Below are 18,442 nucleotides of genomic sequence, written 5' to 3'. Positions count from 1 at the left end.
TGCTTGGTAAATTAGAGGGCCAATGAACAGGAGGAAGACAGTCAAGGAGATGGATTGACATCTGACTGCCAACAAAGGGCTCACAGATAGAAACGGTTGTGAGGATGTTGCAGGGCTCGGCAGTGTTTCGCTCTGCTGTACACAGAGCTGCTATAACTTGGAACCAACTCAATGGCACCTAGCTTCAAGAGAGAAATAGTTTTAAGAATTCTGAATATTTTATGTTGTAGTGAACTATTTTCCTTCTCTGATAATTTTTGCCCTATTACTGTAACCTCCTTTGAGTAATTATTTTATCCTTTTTTGGTTCTTTTAGCTCTTTTGAAAATAAAATATAAATGTTATGTAAAAAATGCGTAGTATGCTGCTATCTCCCTGGAAGACAGTCATCCCCAACCCTCCTATTTTGGAAACTTTGCAACTGGTTTTGCTCTGTAACTTGAGGAAAACAACTGTCATTCAAAAATGTTATTTCCAACGATGTCCAGGCTTACCACCCTTTTCTCTTTCAAAGGCACAACCTAAAATGCTCTTCTAGTTTGAAAAGCAGTAGGAAAGAAAGCCGCAGTATTATATGCAACATTTTGCCGTTCTCTTTGCCCTGCCCCAGTTACTGCAATAAAATAACGGAGATAAGTACATACGTCGTAAATTCAACCCTCCGGGTAAAGATTGTGGAGGGAAGTTTGATGACTCGAGGAAGGTGCTCTGTTTACAAATTGCTAAAACACTGATTCAGCACAAAATGTTCTCAGGGAAATGAGAGGTTTTGTAAAAAATTTAAATTAACTCTGAATGATAGGTCCTTAAAAGGCAGTTGTTTCTTAGGGAGGACCCTTGGTGACATACTGAGTTGTCAGTTGGGCTGCTAATTGCAAGGTCAACAGTTTGAATCCATGAGCGGCTCCACTGGAGACAGATGTGACCTTCTACTCCTGTAAAGAGTTGCAGTCTTGGAAACTGAGGCAGTTCTACCGCGTCCAACAGGCAACTGTGAGTCCGAAGGGGTTCCAGGGTGGCGAGTTTGAGTTGCTTTCTTCTTTTGTTTTTCCCTCTCAAGGGAAAGGAGGAAAGCAAACAAGAAGTAGAGATCAAGGCATTGCTGTATATAGCTTTCACAATTCTTTGACCTCTCTTGTCCGTTAAAATTCAAGAGCTTGAGCCAGAGCTCTCCAAGGTTCTCCCAGATCTAAAATTCCATGGTTCTATGATTACGTGGTTTGAAATGGGCCATTCTGTTGACTTGTAGTCTCCAGGAGTGAGGAAACTAGTCTGGGGTGGGCTAACTTGATGGAGGATTACAGGTCCAGAGGTAGGTGAACCTCATTCAACAGAAACGGGGCTTGGGACTCAAGGAGCTACCTGCGTTCTTGAACCTGAATTTCAAAATGAACTTGCCTCTGGGGTGCGGGTCAGAGACCAGTCACTTCGCGTTTTTGGATGGTCAGGCAACCGACCGACCAACCAGTCGAGGATGACAGATCCTAGAGGGGTGGAAAGGGAGACATAGGGCTACAGCAGCCTCGCGAAAGGCACGTCAAATCCTGCTTCCGCCTTTTAATGCCTTTCTTTGAAGTTCGGGATCTACCTAGCTACACATTTATAAATCTTATTTGGGACGGGTGGGCTCGGGGCTCGGAGCAGAGCAGGAGCGGGGATGCACGCGTTCGTCCGAGGCAGAGGCGGCGGTGCCGGCGCCCGACCCGCACGGGGCTGCCCCGGGGGTCCGAGCCAGCGGGGCGCGGCTGCGCGCGGCGGGAGGGCGAGCGGGCGGGCCCGGGGAGGGGCTTCGCCGCGGCGCCGCGGAGGCCCCGGCGAACGGGGCGGCCGAGCTCGGCGCGCAGCGCGGCCGGGCGGGCGGTGGCGCTGCGGAGGCGGCGGCCGGGGCTGGCGGTGCGTAGGAGGGGCCCGAGGCTGGGCGGCGGGCGGCGGCTGCTGCCTGGGTGACGACTGCCGGCAGAGCGGCGACCCGAGGAGACCGAGCCGCGGGCCCCGCCGGCGCCGCCTCTCCCGCGGCCTGCCCTCCCCCCTCTCCGGACGCGGGCGTCAGGAATGGGCCGCCGCCGCCGCCCCGGTCCCGCGCCCTGAGCCGTCCGTAGGCCCAGCCCCCGGAGGCTGGCCGGGCGGCCTCTCGTCCCCCCTCGCCCCCTCCGAGCCGTCCCCACCCCGAGCCCTTGGGAAGGAAGATGAGGGAGACGGGCCCGGCGCTCGGCAGCCAGAGCAGCAGCAGCAGCAGCAGCAGCCGCAGCGGTCGGGGGCGGGTGTTTCGCCGTTTCCTCTCAGCCGCCAGGACAAGATGGCAGCGGCCGCGGAGAGGGGCTGAGCCCGGGCTGGGTGGTGCCGACTGCTGAAGCGCCTGGCTCCCTGTCCCCGGCACGGCCCCGCACCCCACCCCGGACATGCTCAGGGTTGCGGCCGCCCGAAGAGGGGAGAGCTCGGGCCTCTAGGAAGGTAAGCGCGCAGGGCGAGGGGCGCCCGCCCCCCGGGGCGGGGGCGCTGGCTCGGGCTCGGCGCGCCCAGCCTGCGGCGCGGCGGCCTTGGGGCCCACGGTCGCGGGGACCCGGGTCGGGCCTGACCTCGGCGCGCGGCCCGCGCCCTCCCCGCCCCCCAGCATCCTCAGCGCCGGCGCGCGCCCGGTTTCCTGCCCGGCCCCCGGCGCGCGGCCCGGCCCGGGCGGCTCCCCTGCGGCTGGCGGGGTGCCAGGCCCGAGGCCGCCCGGCTGGGAGGCCGCGCGCCGTGTCGCAGCCTCCGGGAAGCCACGCTGGGGCCGGGCCCGGCGGCCCCGGGCTCCCCCCGCCGGGTTGCGCAACGCCTCTTCCCAGCAACCGAAGTTTTGTTTGCGCCCCCCTCCCCCGCGGGGGGGCCTCGCTCCCCGCACCCCACCCGCGGGCCCGAACTCCCGACCCCGCGCCCCCACGCCGATGGCCGCGGCCCCGCCTCGGCGGCCCCGCCGGCGGCGTGGCGGAGCGTGCTGCCGGAGCGTGGCGACTCCGGGGACTGAGTGCGCGTGGCTGCGGGGAGGGAAATGTGATCCGCCGGCGGCGTCCCCCCGCCGGGCCGCGGGAAGGCGTGGCGGCCGCGCGGCGGGGCTGTGGCGGCGTCTCTCGTTACGGCGGCCGCCGCGCGCCCCTCGCGCCCGGGGAGAGCTCGCCGGGGCGCTGCGCGGAGGCTACGTCTGCTTTCCCGTCGGCAGGGAGACGGCGGCCCTGAAATGGTACGTGGCTGGGGCGAAGCCCGTGGTTGGGGGCGAAGCCCGTCGCCGCCCGGCGCTCGCTCTGCTGGAGGACTCGCGCCGAAGGGTTGCGGGGTGCACGCGGACATTCCCCGGGACCTGATACGGGGCGCTCGCCGCACGTTCAGGCCGCGAGCCCTGTTCTCACCGCCTCTTGCTGCCCTATTAGGGAATTTGTTTTTCCACCTGTCAGCTCGCGGTTTCTAATGATAAGGAACTCCGATTAGCAACAGCAAACATTTTTCCCCCCCAGGTTGACCACTTCTGTGGTTGGTTCTGCCGTCAACTTTGTTTTTTGGTGTCTCTGATACAAGGGACGGACAAGTGGCTGGTAAACCAGTCCGTGAGTGTGCTTCTGGGGACCAACCGCTCGTAGTTTGGCCAACCTACCCCGCCTCCCCTCTCCCCCTCCCCCGAAGTATTTGCTTGTTAGGCGTAGTTTCGGAAGTGCAAATGTTTTATATTCAGATCATTCCAGTTTATTTTATAGGCTTTGTTGCTGGGGGCTGTGACTTTTTTGAACGAAGTCTTGCTTTGATCACAGTTTAGATGAAAACTTTTGAGCAGCAGTCTCGGGTTTGCCCCTTCCACACCCTCCCTTAAAAATATTGTAATATCCTACATGGCCAGATTTAATTTTTCAGAAGCTGGGCACATCTCATGTTTGATAGGAGTAAAGTCTGCTTAGAGTTGCAAGTGCAGTGCTAATTTTATACCGTGAGCGAAGTGTTTGATAGGTCATGATTAAGCGTAGTATTTTAAGTAAACCAAACATGACTGACCCTTTTAAAAAAAGTTCTATTTCATTGCTTACTTTGCCTCTATGCCTAGTAAAAGTAATGAAAATGTAACCAAATAAGCTTTTTACAGCAACAAGATATTTCTTGTATTTGTGACGATTTATAAAGTAATGGTAACTCTTACGAAATATCATGCATAACCGGTTTGAGGTTGTTTTGGCTGTCTTTGATTTTGGAACTTGATTGTTTTCAATTTGTGCGAAGGTAGAAGTGTGCTAAGATTCTGAAGTTTTCATTTTTGTAGTTAATGGAACATCAACTAATATGATTTTAGTTGTTTGTTTCCTATGTGTGTACTTTTAGGAGAAAAGGTTTTATAAAGAATACACGTGTCTGTAGAGAACCTTAGATTAAAACTATGCTCTCAAAAAAGGTAAGATGAGCTTGAAATGTCGAACAAAACTGACCATTAAATGTCTCAAACTTATATTTGGACATTGCTGACTACAGTAGCTAAACATACATATTAGGCAAGCAGATCATAACATGTTGAGCCAGTCTTAGCTTATTATCATAATACCTTTTCCATTGAACTAGTCATTTTCTTTTTTATAAACCAGTCATTGGCTTCTGGGCATTGGGGTTTTAGAGTCATATTAAAGTGGATGGTTTCGATGAGATAATTCTTGTAAACATGTTTGATCACACTATTTTAATTTTTTTGATATTCTGTCATGGGGACCATAAAATAGGGTGCAGATTACAGAGGTAGGTTGCTATGACAGATTTGGCAGGGACATTTAGATATTTCTGCTTAATGCATGCAAGGCGTTGGAGACCTTTATACTTCTTGCCACTTTTAAAAAGATCCAAGGAGCACTGGTGGCGTAGTTGGGCTGTGATCCTCAAAACAGCAGTTTGAAAGCACCAACTCTGCCCTGCTCCCTGTCAAGAGTTCCAGTCTTGGAAAGGAACCTGGCCAGTTCTACCCTGCCCTGTAGGGTCTCCACGAGTCGGCATGGACTCGATGGCAGTGAGTTCAGCTTTGAGTTTGGTTTGTTTAAATAAACAAACAAAAACACAACAGCTATGAAATGAACTTTTTAATTTGAATTCTTTAAATATTTGATTTATGCTCACTTGAAGGCGTGTACATTTTAGAATGTTGGAATAATTTTTTCCAAACCCAAGTCACCTCTATTGGATTAGAATACTAACTAATTTGATTGTTATTTTCCATGTGAATTTTAGAACAGCTGTTGCTCAGGGAACGTTGGTAGTTCACATTAATCAGATAAGAGGAGTTAACTGTTAATGTTCTGTGCTCATTGCAGTAGTTTACTAAGAATGTGTTTGTAGCAGACACGAATTGCACTAGTGGAAGTTGATTTGAAGGAATAAAAATCTGGTTGCTTTGCAGCTTGATGCTTGAGTTTGGAGTTGAAAAGATGCCGTGGCGCTGTTTAGATTAAGGGTTTTCCAAGGGAACGTCTGTAGTTTCCCATAGTTCTCAGAAGTTGTTACGCTTGCTTGTCTCCTGTTTAGGGGATAGCTGTCTTTATTTCTTAATGTTTGAAGTTGAACATTCTCACATGCTTTGTTTAATTTAGAAGTTATTTCTGGTGCTTTGTTCAACTAGAGGAATTTGTCAGTGTCTTTTTTTTTTTAACTTCCTTCAACCTCCCTCAATTTCAATTGGGGAGTATTATTTCTTTATGTGGATTGCTTTTGGGTGGGCTTTCCTTTGGTCTCTGATACAGTTAGAAGGAATTATTTTAAATGTCCTATTGGTTCTGGAATCAGCTGCCTAAACAACGGTGTATCTTATAGAGTACACCTTTAAGTTGAGTAGGGATATAGGTTTGTGTTTCGAATCAGTGACCGTTTTTACTGTAGTCAGAGCACTTTATTTGACGGAAGTATAATCCACTTCTTTTGCTTATCTTGGTATAATTAAGAATGGTCTAATAAAATGGAGCTTGCGCAGGGGGAAAAAAAAGAATGATCTTGGGGAAAAAGCACTAATAGATTTGTCATCATTTTTCTCGTTTCTTAGTTGCTCTTAAGACCAGGGTAGAATAAATAGTTGGAGGACGTATGTAAATATATTTTACATATTAAACCTTGAGCTCTTTAGCAGACTTGGCTGCTCAGTTGGTTGATACTTCGGCCATATTTCACTACACAGAGGCAGCTCTGCCTTGATTCTCAGTCATACACTGTTAGGCTAGAGCAATGGTTCTCAACCTGTGGTTTGCAACCCCTTTCACAGGGGTCGCCCGATTTATAGCAGTAGCAAAATGACAGCTATGAAGTAGCAATGAAAATAATTTTTTGGTTGGGGGGTCACCATCACATGAGGAACTGTATGAAAGGGTCGCCGCCGCATTAGGAAAGTGGAGAACCACTAGGTTAGAGCCTCTAGGCTCTACTCTTATGACTTACATCAAAGTTATAAGGTTATAGGGGCATTGAAATCATTGTGATTTGTGGGTGCCATTTATGGTCTGGGAGTTCCTGGGTGGTGTAAGTGGTTAATACACCTTAGTTACTGACTGAAAAGTTGGAGGCTTGAGGCTACTCAATGGGGCCTTGGAAGAAAGGCCTGGTGTTCTACTTCTGAAAAACCTGCCATTGAAGTCTTCATGGAATTCAGTTTTCTACTCTTTTTTTTAAATAGTTGCTTTAGAATTCAAATTTTTTTTAGAGTAAAATATTTCAGATTTTAGTTTTCTACTCTTTACTATACCGGGAGCCACCATAAATTGGAACCCACTGGATGCCAACTGGTTTTATTTGTGGTCTGGCCTGGTTTGGGGATAGCTAAATCATTAAGCATATTTGCTTTGTCTTTTCTATGTAGTTAATGCCAAGGCAATACTTCCTCTTTTCCAACAAAGTCTTTGAAATGAAATAAACCAAGGCCAATCTTGTTTTTTTAACCTTAAATATATTTTGTTTACTTGCGCCAAGCCATTTCTTTAATTTTCTACAAGAACATGAATTGGGAGGCTGGGAGGAGGGTAGTGGGGTGGGGCAAGTCAAGGGAGCTGTAGTGGGAAGAGTTGGATTTGGGAGCAGAAGAAACTTGTTTTGATTTAAGTGCTCAAATGGCTAAAGACCAGAGTGCTTATAATTACAAAGTCAGTGAAAGACTGCAGTAGCTTGGGGAAAGATTAAAAGTAAGCTTGTGACAACTGCTAAATTAAAACATTTTTTGGGGGGTGGGGTGGGGAATCCTTCAAAACAAAACCAAGGGGCCAGAATATATGAACTTACATTTTGTAAACAGTGACTTCAAATACAAATCTGAGAGCTGTCACATAGTCTGTTTTGTCTTTTAAGATTGACATCTCTTTTGGAAAGGATTAGATGTCCAGATACACTTTTCACCATATATTTTCTTTTTTGCTAACTTCCCTTTGAAGCAAAAAGAAGTGAAGATAGAAAAAAAAGACATGAAGACCATTTATGGAGCATAGTAAAGGGAAATATGGAATTTTGCTCCTCTGAGCTGTACTTTTTTGCATTTTATTGGGGGTTTGTACAACTCTTATCACAGTCCATATATCCATCCAGTGTGTCAAGCACATTTGTACATTTGTTGCCATCATTCTCAAAACATTTTCTTTCTACTTGAGCCGTTGGTATCACCTCCTCATTTCCCCCTTCCCTCCCCATCCCTCTTCCTCATGAACCCTTGATAATTTATAAATTATTATTTTGTCATGTCATACACTATCTGATGTATCTCTTTACCTACTTCTCCGCTGTCCGTCCCCCAGGGAGGAGATTATATGTAGATCCTTGTAATCGGTTCCCCCTTTATACACCACCTTCCTTCCACCTTCCCAGTTTCGCCTCTCTGACCGCTGGTCCTCAGGGGTTCATCTGCCTTGGATTCTCTGTTTCCAGTTCCTATCTGTACCAGTGTACATCCTCTGGTCTAGCCAGATTTGTAAGGTAGAATTGGGATCATGATATTGGGGAGGACAAAGCATATAGGAACTAGAGGAAAGTTGTATGTTTCATCGTTGCTGCACTGCACCCTGACTGGCTCATCTGCTCCCTGCGACCCTTCTGTAAGGGGATGTTCTATTGCCTACAGATGGGCAATGATACGATTTTTTTGTTCTTTGATGCCTGATACCTGATCCCTACGGCCTTGTGATCACACAGGCTTTTTCCATGTGGGCTTTGTTGCTTCTGAGCTAGATGGCTGCTTGTTTATCTTCAAGGCTTTAAGACCCCAGACACTATATCTTTTGATAGCCGGGAACTATCAGCTTTCTTCACCACATTTGCTTATGCACCCATTTGTCTTCATTGATAGTGTTGGGGAAGTGAGCATCATGGAATGCCAGTTTAATAGAACAAAGTGTTTTTGCATTGAGGGAATACTTGAGTGGAGGCCCAATGTCCATCTGCTACCTTAATACTAAACCTATAAACATATGCACATAGATCTATTTCCCCATCATCATATATAAGTATATTTACATATGCACCTGCCTGTATTTAGACCTCTATAAATGCCCTTTGCCTCCTAGTTCTTTCCTCTATTTCCTTTTTCTTTCCTCTTGTCCCACTATCATGCTTAACCTTCATTTGGGTTTCAGTAATTCCTCTCGGTTACATTGCCCTTACCAGGCCTCTCATACCCTCTTTGCCACTAATTTTGAATCACTTGTTGTTTCCTTGTCCCTGGGTTGGTCAATACCAGCTCCTTACTCCCACCTCCCCCTCTCCCATGTCTCTCCACCCCCCGCCCCCCCCCCGAACCATCGTACCAGTTGTTTTCTCCTCCATACTGTTCATTCAGCCTATCTTATCTAGATAGATCTGCAGAGTTACTAATGTGCACCAAAAAAACAAGGCATAGCAAGACAAAGCAACAAAAGATATCATAGCGATGACAACAAAAAAGAAAACCAATGACCCGGAAAAGAATGAATTAAATAAAAGAAAAAGAAAAAAAAAGAAAGAAACCCCTGTAAATAGATCAAGGTCTGATATTTGACCTCTAGGTGTGCCCTCCAGTCAAGTCCGATGGGGTGCCATCCTCTGGCCCCAGAATTTGTCCTTTGGGAGTTACCTGCTCTGCTCCCCTCGTTGCTCTGCTGCACACCTTTAGTGTTTTGCTTGGGTGTCACAGAGTCTGTGTGGGCCAATCCCGACATGGAGTCTCCAGTGTTGCCCCATGTAGGGCCAGGGGTCAGCGAGAGACGTCGCATCTCATAGTGGGATCAGCCATATGGTCCAATCTGTGCATTGACTGGAGTGGGGATATCATCCTCGAAGGCTGGTGGGCCAGGATGTGCTCCACTCTCTCTTCCTCCCCATTCATTTGCTCCTGTGTGGGAGACTAATAATTTTAACACCACTCTTGGATACATTGGAAGGAAAGATCATTGTGGTTGGCCAGAGAAGTTTCCTTTGTATTTGTAATTGTTTCACTGGAACACCTTTTCTAATAGGGGGGCTTGGGGGCCGAGGGGAGAAAGTTTGATAGAATTTAAAATCAATAGATGCATGAAATATAATTAATTCCTCTTAAAATGTTGTAGTCATACTAGGCTACCTATGTGACGTACAAAGAACATTTTTGTAAGGTTTGATAGAAATTATAAGACTTGTCTCTTTGACATGCTAATGGGCACATTTTAGGAAAAAGCAAGTAATTGATTTGCTAAAAACTTTTAATTTCAACTTCTTTGAGTTCCTTTAATTTGTTTTACATTATTAATAAATTACAGAAAACATTTTTCAGTTTATAAAGAAAATAGTAAGCTTTGAAAAATTTGCAGAACTAACTTGCTTACAATGTTTCCTACCCAGTCCCTATGGAGCGTTGTGTAAAGCCCTAAATGTTTCCTTAGTGTCTATTCCAACTATGTGTTATTTGTTTACTAATACAAAAGAGCCTTGTAGGCTTTGTAATTTATATGACTTTGGGTACATACTGCTACTCTTTAAAATAGTTAATAGGTTAGATAGAATGATAACACATTGAAAAGTGAATCCAATTTTCTAGAGGCATTTCTTCTGAAGTATAATTTCAAACAATACTTTCTAGGGTTTTACATGTACAATTGATTACAACTTTTATTGAGATTAAATAGGGATGGTAACAAAGTCACAATGGAAATTACAGGTTATGCCATTGCATAGCCTAGAGCTATGATTCTATGCTTCACCATTCTTTACCTAAAACAAACAAAATTATATTGTGGGTCATCTTGTAATCAGAAAGCTTCCATGTAGCAGCACAGGAATCTTGGCTGTGTAATAAATTATATTTTTAATTTTAAGGGAAATAAGGATTATTGTTGGGTTAAAAAATTTTAATCTCTGTTTAGTTGTGCTTTAACTATTTTGTTGTAGTTGGACCAGACTCTGACCACAAATAAATGAAATCTTATTACAGCAGATAATGAAATGATAAAATATTTGTATGGCACCCCACCTCACACCCTGGAAGATATTTGAGTCAGTCATGTGCAAAGCACTGTGCTGTAAATGAGAAGAATAAGACATGATCTTTGTTTTGACCAAGTAGGAGGAAATTAAGTCCGGTGATTTTTTTTGTTTGACATTTGTATGTGTATACCTGAAAAGGAAGCATTGCCGTCTAAAATGGTTTATTCTTTTGTTTGTTGCACTGGAGTTGTGTTCAAATTCATGGTTTTTCTCCTAATGTTTAAGGCCCCCCAAATTACATTGAAATGTTTGAACAAAATTTGTATGAATTTTATTTTGGTAATGTTAGACCAAATAGTTTAAGCCAATAATCATCATATAGAAACATATTATATGTTATGATTACTGAGTTCATTTTAATTATAGAAAGACCTTGTTTCTCAAATATGGCTAGTAATCTAATTCTTATGATCTCATGTTTTTTCATCAAACCATCCACATTTTAGCATTGCCTGAGGAAATTCTGTTAGGTTATCTTTTCTGCTATATACCTTTTCTCCCAAATTAGGAATGTAGAATCCTCCAGACCCCTCGTTCTTGCCTGTGGGAAGAAAATAGGTGAAAGAAGGGTACAGGCAGAATCCCACTCTTTTTTCTTTCTTTCTTTTTTTGAAGATTTCCATGTTAAAGTTTTGAATTTTGAAAGTGCTAGCAATGATTTATGTATTTGAAATCATAGAGAAAAGGATATCATTTGTGTACTTATATAAATCAGAAGTATATTAAACTTAAATATACTTAAGGGGCTTATTAAAAAAGCAAAGGTATACCTAAGGATAAGATGATTATATGGCTCCTGTTGTGTTTAGTCCCTTGTTTGAGGAGACCTGTATTAACAGTGGTTAAAACACCTAGATGTGAGTGAAAGGGTTTGTGGTTCCCATCCCCTGCAGGAGAGAGGAGGTTGCCTGCTTCTGTCCGCATTTACAGCCTGGGAGCCCTGCTGGACAAGTCTTTGTTGCATTGGGTCATTATGAATTGGAATTGACTTGATGACTGGGTTGTGGTTTTTTTTTTTTAGCTAAAATTGCGATTTAATAACCTGTTGGTAAGTTATACATGTGTATGTAAATAGAATTCTGTATGGAAACTCACTTAGGATGTCTGGGAGTATAAAATAATTAATTTGCCAGTAGCTTTGAGTCAAAATAATTGGAGCGTTTGTCTTGTCATCACTACTGTGTCATTTCTGAAAGTATTTCTAGAACTCACTCTGTAACTTGTAATTTATTTTAAAAGTATTTCACATTGGAAAGTGTCTCCATCTTCAGATTATTTTCTATTATTCTGATAGAGAGGAAATGATACAAGGGACCTTTGAAAAGTTTCTGGAAAAATTCTTTATCTTTCAATTCCATTTTTCTGTGAACTTTTTGAAACCCTCCCGATTTCAATTTATAAATCCTTAGAGGTCAACTATGATATATTTTGGGGAAAAATAACATTTAAAAAGGTAAGACAACATTTGAACTATTCCTTCAGATCAGGGTGATGGCCCTGTAGGCCACGCACTAGACTACTAACTGCAAGGTTGGTGCTTCACAATAACCAGCCGCTCTGCAAGAGGAGGTTGAGAGTGCTTTCTGTTCTTGGAAAGATTTAGTCTTATAAACCCGATGTAAGTCACTAGGAGTCAAAATTGACTCACTAGCAGGGGCTCATTGTTGTTTTTGGTAAAATGCGTAGTCGGCATATGGACTCAAGTATTATTGTTACAGAAATATTGAAATCCAGACCTGCTACACTCACTCTTGTATGTATACATTAATCAAAGGAGAACAGCTTTACTGGGCAGCTTGCTGCGCCTCGTCAGATGTTTGTGAGTATGCTGCAAACGCATTTGACTTCTCAAAACCCTTCGCTACTTTCACATTCTTTATTTCGTGCAGATTTCCATCCCTCTACTTCAAAACTTGGGAGTCCTTGGGTCAGGCAAGCCCCTCAGGGCTCAACTGGTAGCCAATACATTGGTAGTTCAAACCCACCCAGAGGAGCTTCAGAAACCAGGCCTGATGATCTGCTTCGGAAAGGTCACAGCCATGACAACCCGTGGATCTCAGATCTGCCCTCATGGGGTCTCAGATCTGCCCTCATGGGGTTGCCCAGGAGCTGGGATCCACTTGAAGCTACCCGCTTCCCTGTCTCCAACTCTGTACTTAATTACTAGCAGCATACATGTTGCCTGCGTGTTTTCACTGTTCTCAAGGGAAGAAGCATTTCTCACTCTGAGAAAATCTTGACTGTCTATACCAGAACACAGACATCCTGAACGGAATTTTCCAACATTTTGAGTCCTTTCTGGAGCTTTAGGTTACCTTTTTGTTGTTGGTGCAAACATTTAACATGCCTAAGTTTGTAGGATCTTAAGGGGGCATTTCTTTAGTTGTGCCTCGCCTCCTATAGCCTGTGGCCAGATCTCTGTTTCTCTTTTGCTTTCACACCTAAAGATAATAGCAACAGTCATCTTTTTATATATATTGATGGAAATTTAAAACATCTTTCAGAAGAAATACATTTTTCCCATTGTAATTATAATTCATATACTTTATGACTATTTGTAATGACAGTATGACTTTTTAAATTAGTGTAAAAGATTCAGTTTTTTTGTGACTTGCAGTGGAAGAAGGAGATACGTGGTTGTGACCTTTGTTAGGTCCCTATAAATCTGTATAATTTTAGTGCATACCTTATCACAAGCAAACTGCTGATGTGTTCTTTAAAAAAGTTAATAATTAGAGGTGATTATAACTTTATTAGATTTCTAAGAATTCAATACCTTGTGTCTGAGGGTGCTGTTTTGAAAAGTTACTTTTTTTTTTTTAACTCTTTAGGTGTGTCACTTACATTGTTCATTAGCTTTCTCTGGCTTTCCTAAGGAAACTTCTTATAAATCTGTGCCCTGTCCCCTTCCTCAAATTTGCTGGAAGAATAAGAAAGACATCTTTGTTTTTCTTGACACATTCTCTCTGGGTTTTCTCCCAGCATTTCTGACTTAGCCTCTAGTCAGTGCTTTGCTCTGCTAACTAGAAAGTCCGATTGAAACCATCAGGTGCTTTGTGGGTGAGGCTTGTAAACCCATGGGGCACTTCTACCCTGTGATGGGGTCACCGTGAGTCAGAATCGACTAGCTGACAGTGAGTTTGTAAGGGTCTCTGAAACCATTGTGACTAGGCAGACTCAGTTGGTTCAGCTTTGAAAACTTAAAAAAAAAAAAAAAAAAAAAGTATTTCCACATTAAAAAGGTTTTAGAAGTTAACACACTAAATCACTGAAAAGGCCATTTGTATGGAGTGTCATGTCTGACAATCAACGCATGCGTAGGGAAAAGAACATGTTAAAAAAATAAACTTTGAGTTCAGCAGTGCAGGTCACATTTGGACCATATGTGATTTTAACCGAAGTACAACCAGTTGACATTTTTGGTAATCATTTATTTTTTCAAGCTTCAAAATAACTTGCAAAAAAGATCTTTCATAGCTAAAGTATTATAATGCAGTGTATGTAACTGTAAATATTTGCCTTTGAAGCCCCTCCAAATTCTAAACTCTCTGCGTATGTTGTTCTAATTTCACTGGATTTTAGGATTTCAATTTCTATGCTGTACATTACTCTGGAGTGAGACCCTTCTGGTGTGAATGTAGAACATGGTAGTGTTGGAAATACAAACTGAGAATCTTGTATTGACTCATTGTCATTCAAATTAGCCATATATGTCAAGGTTTTGTGCAACTTGACTTGATTCTGTAAATTTTTATTTAGAATATTAAATCATGATCTTAATTTGCCAGCAGTTTCTTTATTTTGCTGTGTCAGTAGTTGTAGTTGGCTTTTGATAAAATTGTTAACCTAGGGCTCGGCTTCATCTTTTTTTTTTTTTAAGCCAGTCATTAGCTTCATCTTTTTATTTGAATTGTTGTAGGGGTCGATTAGCTTTGGACAGTGGTTCTCAACTGTGGGTCACGACTGTTTGGGGGATGGTAGTGGCTGAACAACCCTTTCACAGGGGTCGCCTGATTCTTAACAGTAGCAAAATGACAGAAAGTAGCAACAGAAATAATTTTATGGTTGGGGGGGGGTGTCACCACAACATGAAGAATTGTATCAAAGGGTCGCCACAGTAGTAAGGTTGAGAAACCACTGGCTTAGGAGATCTTGTAAGGATCCTTAGCTCTTTTCTTTTAGGGTTTACCTGAAAGTTAGTTACATGAATTTTTATAGGAAGGAAATTTTATGGTAGTTTTTTGGGAACAGGTTTGTTTGTTTTGGTAAAGAAGCAAAGTGACTGCCTTTGCCTTTCTATGAAAGGTGTTGTCTGTAACCCAAACTTATAAAATTGTTTATCTTTTCTAATAGGCCATTGATAGCTATCTGTCATTATACGAAGAACTTAAATCAGAAACGTTTTTCATATTTTAAGTTTATAAACTATATTTGAATTGTTAATGTTAAACTTTAGTAATTTTATGTAGTTATAAAAAAGTCTAGAAAATTTCAAACTAGTGAGAGTGGGTTTTGCATCTTGTTTTTGGAAGAATTCATTTCTAGCCTTTCTAAATGTAAAGATGTTTACAGTAGGCCAGATGATAGACACGGCCAGATGATAGACACTGCCACTGTGTCAATTCCGACTCACAGTGACCCTATAGGGCAGGGTAGAGCTGCCCCTGTGGGTTTCTGAGACCGTCACTCATTACAGGAGTAGAAAACCCCATGCAGTTAGCAGTCCAGCACATAATCCACTACACTACCAGGACTCCTGAGTGATTTCTAGCAGCTTTGAAAATGACCAACAGGTTATTTTCTGTTCCAAAAGTTGGAACATTTTGCTAAGTCAGATGAAGCTTGTTATTTAGCATGCTTGATTCGTGTTATAGTCAACACATTCTCTAAATGCTTTGTTCGCAGTACTGCTGGAAAATACCTAGGACTTCAACATATTCAAATATTTTTGTAGGTACCTCGAACCGCAGGTTTAGTTTATGAAGCATTACAATGTGTGGTGGTTTAGTTATATAAAGATACTTATTTCTTAACCTGAAAATTTCGGTGTAAGTGATTTTTTTTTTTGGATAGAACTCTGGAAAAGAAACTACCAGTGATGAAGGTATTTAAAATACTGGAACCTAATCAGCCAATAGAAGTTAAACTTAATTTATACTAAATTTACTTATACGGAAATTTTTATACTTAAATACTTGCACTAAAATTTTATTTTCTAATGTATCCTATCTTTTATTTCTAAGAAGATAGGGTATTTTGTCTGTTATCGAATATGCCTTTAGACAAAGGAGTTGATAAATGAAACAGTTTGACAAAAATGATGTTTTATTGTCTGCATGTTATTGGTTTTGTAGTTCCACTTGCAGTAGTATTTTGGTTCTCTGTTATTTCAAGAATGAAGAATCTTTTTAATTATAGAAAAAATTACCGGATCACACAATGAAATTCAACTTTTCTGTATTGCTGAGGAAATTACAGTGATAAAAACTCCAAAAAACACTATAAACAAATAATTTAAATGAAAACATTTCCTTCACTGCTTAGGAATACTTTTCTTTTTTTTAATTAAAGCTAGGACTCATTGTGTGCCTGACAGTTTTAGATGTTAAGATCTCTGGGCCATGCCCAAGATAATCAACAGTTCATTGAGAAACGAGTGATCATGGCAGAACAACCTTGAACAAGAAATACCTGGTTTAATATGCATTATTAATGCATTTTTTTGCCCTCTAATTTTTCTTTTGACAGCAATGCAGGCTGTAAAAATTTGCAAGAGAAGTACGAGTAGGACAGGTGGTCCTGCATTTTTTTCACCTAGATGCTTTATTGTTAACATTTTACTCCATCTTCATGTTCCCTTCTGTCCTATAGCTTTTGTTAATACTTCTTTCTCCTTGGACTTTTGGAGAGTGAGTTGAATCCATGATGTCCATTCTCCCCTACTCAGTTCCTCAAAGCAAACATTGTTCAGCTCTCTGTGGTTTTCTGTAACCTGAAAAGCTCCTCAGTCTTGGTATTGTTTCTTGCCTGGCATTTTGAAACATACTGCCAGTTAGTTAGTAGAATGGCTGTTCATTTGGACTGGCACGTGTGCGCTTAGGTATATTACAGAGAGGTGTTCTGTTCTTCTTGATACATCATGTCAGGAAGAACATGAGGTCGATAGATCCCATTACAAGTGATTTAACTTTGATCACTTGATTAAGGTGGCATCTGCCAGGTTTCTTCCTTTTAATTAAATATATATCTTGTGGGGATGTATTTTGAAACTATGTAATTATCAAGAACTGGGAAAGGTCTTGCAAGCTAACAAGTTAGTCATGGGTGCTGGCAGAGGAGATAAAATTCCTGGGTCTGAGATAATGGATTTTCTTAGACATGGCAATAGAAGAAATCATTGTGTCAATATTTTCACTTGTTCATCCATGGCCTGTTATCATGTATATTTTTAACAAATAAAGAGATAACTCAACATAATGTAAAAATTGTGCTTTGAAAATTGTATGCTGTTTGTTTTGAACAACATCAAGCGGAGGAAAATGTTAAGTAAAACTAATATTTCTATTATACAATTCTAATAAGTTGTGGCTATATTTTCATTGATTGAAAAACAGAATATTTGTACTGGTCCCATTGGGTGAGGTGAGTAGGGCTAGTCCTGCGGGCACAAAAGGAGTTGCACTAAAGGAGAGACAGAACCCTAAATTTAGGAAACTCGCATCTTTTCTAATGGACAGCCACTCTTTCTGATCTGTGCTTTGGAGGGAGACATTCTCTCTATTTTGTTGGACATTAACAGCCTACTTTTCACTCAAGAGGGTACACTCTGTGTTCCAAGGCTGATTATTGTACAAATTCACCTTGAAAAGGAAGTCTAGAGCAGAGGTAGGCAATGCCCTCGCGCACGCAGAGCTATGAGAGACTCTCAGGGAGTTATCTCCTGACAGTGATACTTCTCAAACTTTCACCTAATATTGTCTGCATCAGTTCTTATTACGACAGTGCCCAAATGGTGAGTTTTTAACGTCATAGTGTCCTTAGTATTTATTCATTGTTTTTCCTTCTTTTTCCCATTCTTCTTTGCTGTTTCCTGGGATCCCATCCCAAGAAAGCTTTGCATAAAGGCCTTTTCTCACAGGCACTTACTTCATTGCAGGCCCCTCAAACTCAGTGTGCTTAAGATTGAATTGAGTTTTTTCTTTCAGCTCTTCTTTACCATTTACTCCCTATTAACATTTATCTCCGTTCTTCAAGCCTTGAGGCATGGTTGTATCAGTCCCTTTGTTTTTCCACTCAATGTCAAGATGTATGGTTCTATTCATTTATCTGTCTATTGATAATCAGATAATTTTAGATAAAATTGAGTTGATTTTAATTCATAGTGACCCTGTGTGAAACAGTAGGACAGCCCCATCAGGTGGTCATGGTTGTCATTTTTTTAAAAACATTTTATTAGGGACTCATACAACTCTTATCACAATCCATGCATATACATACATCAATTGTATAAAGCACATCTGTACATTCTTTGCCCTAATCATTTTCAAAGCATTTGCTCTCCATTTAAGCCCTTTGCATCAAGTCCTCTTTTGTCCCCCTCCCCACTCCCCCTCCTTCATGAGCCCTTGATAATTTATAAATTATTATTTTGTAATATCTTGCCCTATCCGGCCCTTCACCTCCTTCACCCGCTTTTCTGTTGTCCATCCCCCAGGGAGGAGGTCACATGTAGATCCTTGTAATCGGTTCCCTCTTTCCAACCCACTCACCCTCTACCCTCCCAGTATCGCCCCTCACACACCTGGTCCTGAAGGTATCATCACCCTGGATTCCCTGTGCCTCCAGCTCCTATTTGCACCAGTGTACAACCTCTGCTCTATCCAGACTTGCAAGGTAGAATTCGGATCATGGTAGTGGGGGGCGAGGGGAGGAGGAAGCATTTAGGATCTGGGGGAAAGCTGTGTTCTTCATCGGTGCTACGTCGCACCCT

General features: G+C 42.6%; 1 protein-coding gene across 6 annotated transcripts in view; it reads left to right on the top strand.

Moving 5' to 3' along the window:
• The first annotated feature begins 862 nt into the window (after nt 1-862).
• The window catches only part of HIPK3 (homeodomain interacting protein kinase 3), a 94,011-nt gene continuing 76,431 nt past the window's right edge, over nt 863-18,442 (top strand). For 2 of the 6 annotated variants that reach the window (XM_075545923.1, XM_075545919.1), the window contains exon 1: nt 1,889-2,451. The gene's annotated coding sequence lies outside the window, so the exon portion shown is untranslated. Of the gene's footprint in view, nt 994-1,888; nt 2,452-3,027; nt 3,215-18,442 lie in introns of those variants that run through there. The other 4 variants (XM_075545925.1, XM_075545924.1, XM_075545922.1 and 1 more) reach the window with 3 other exon arrangements.

This window comes from Tenrec ecaudatus, chromosome 4 (genome assembly GCF_050624435.1).
Source record: "Tenrec ecaudatus isolate mTenEca1 chromosome 4, mTenEca1.hap1, whole genome shotgun sequence".
NCBI lineage: Eukaryota > Metazoa > Chordata > Mammalia > Afrosoricida > Tenrecidae > Tenrec > Tenrec ecaudatus.
Note: the sequence above shows the minus strand (reverse complement) of the source record. Positions and strands in the feature narration are given on the sequence as shown.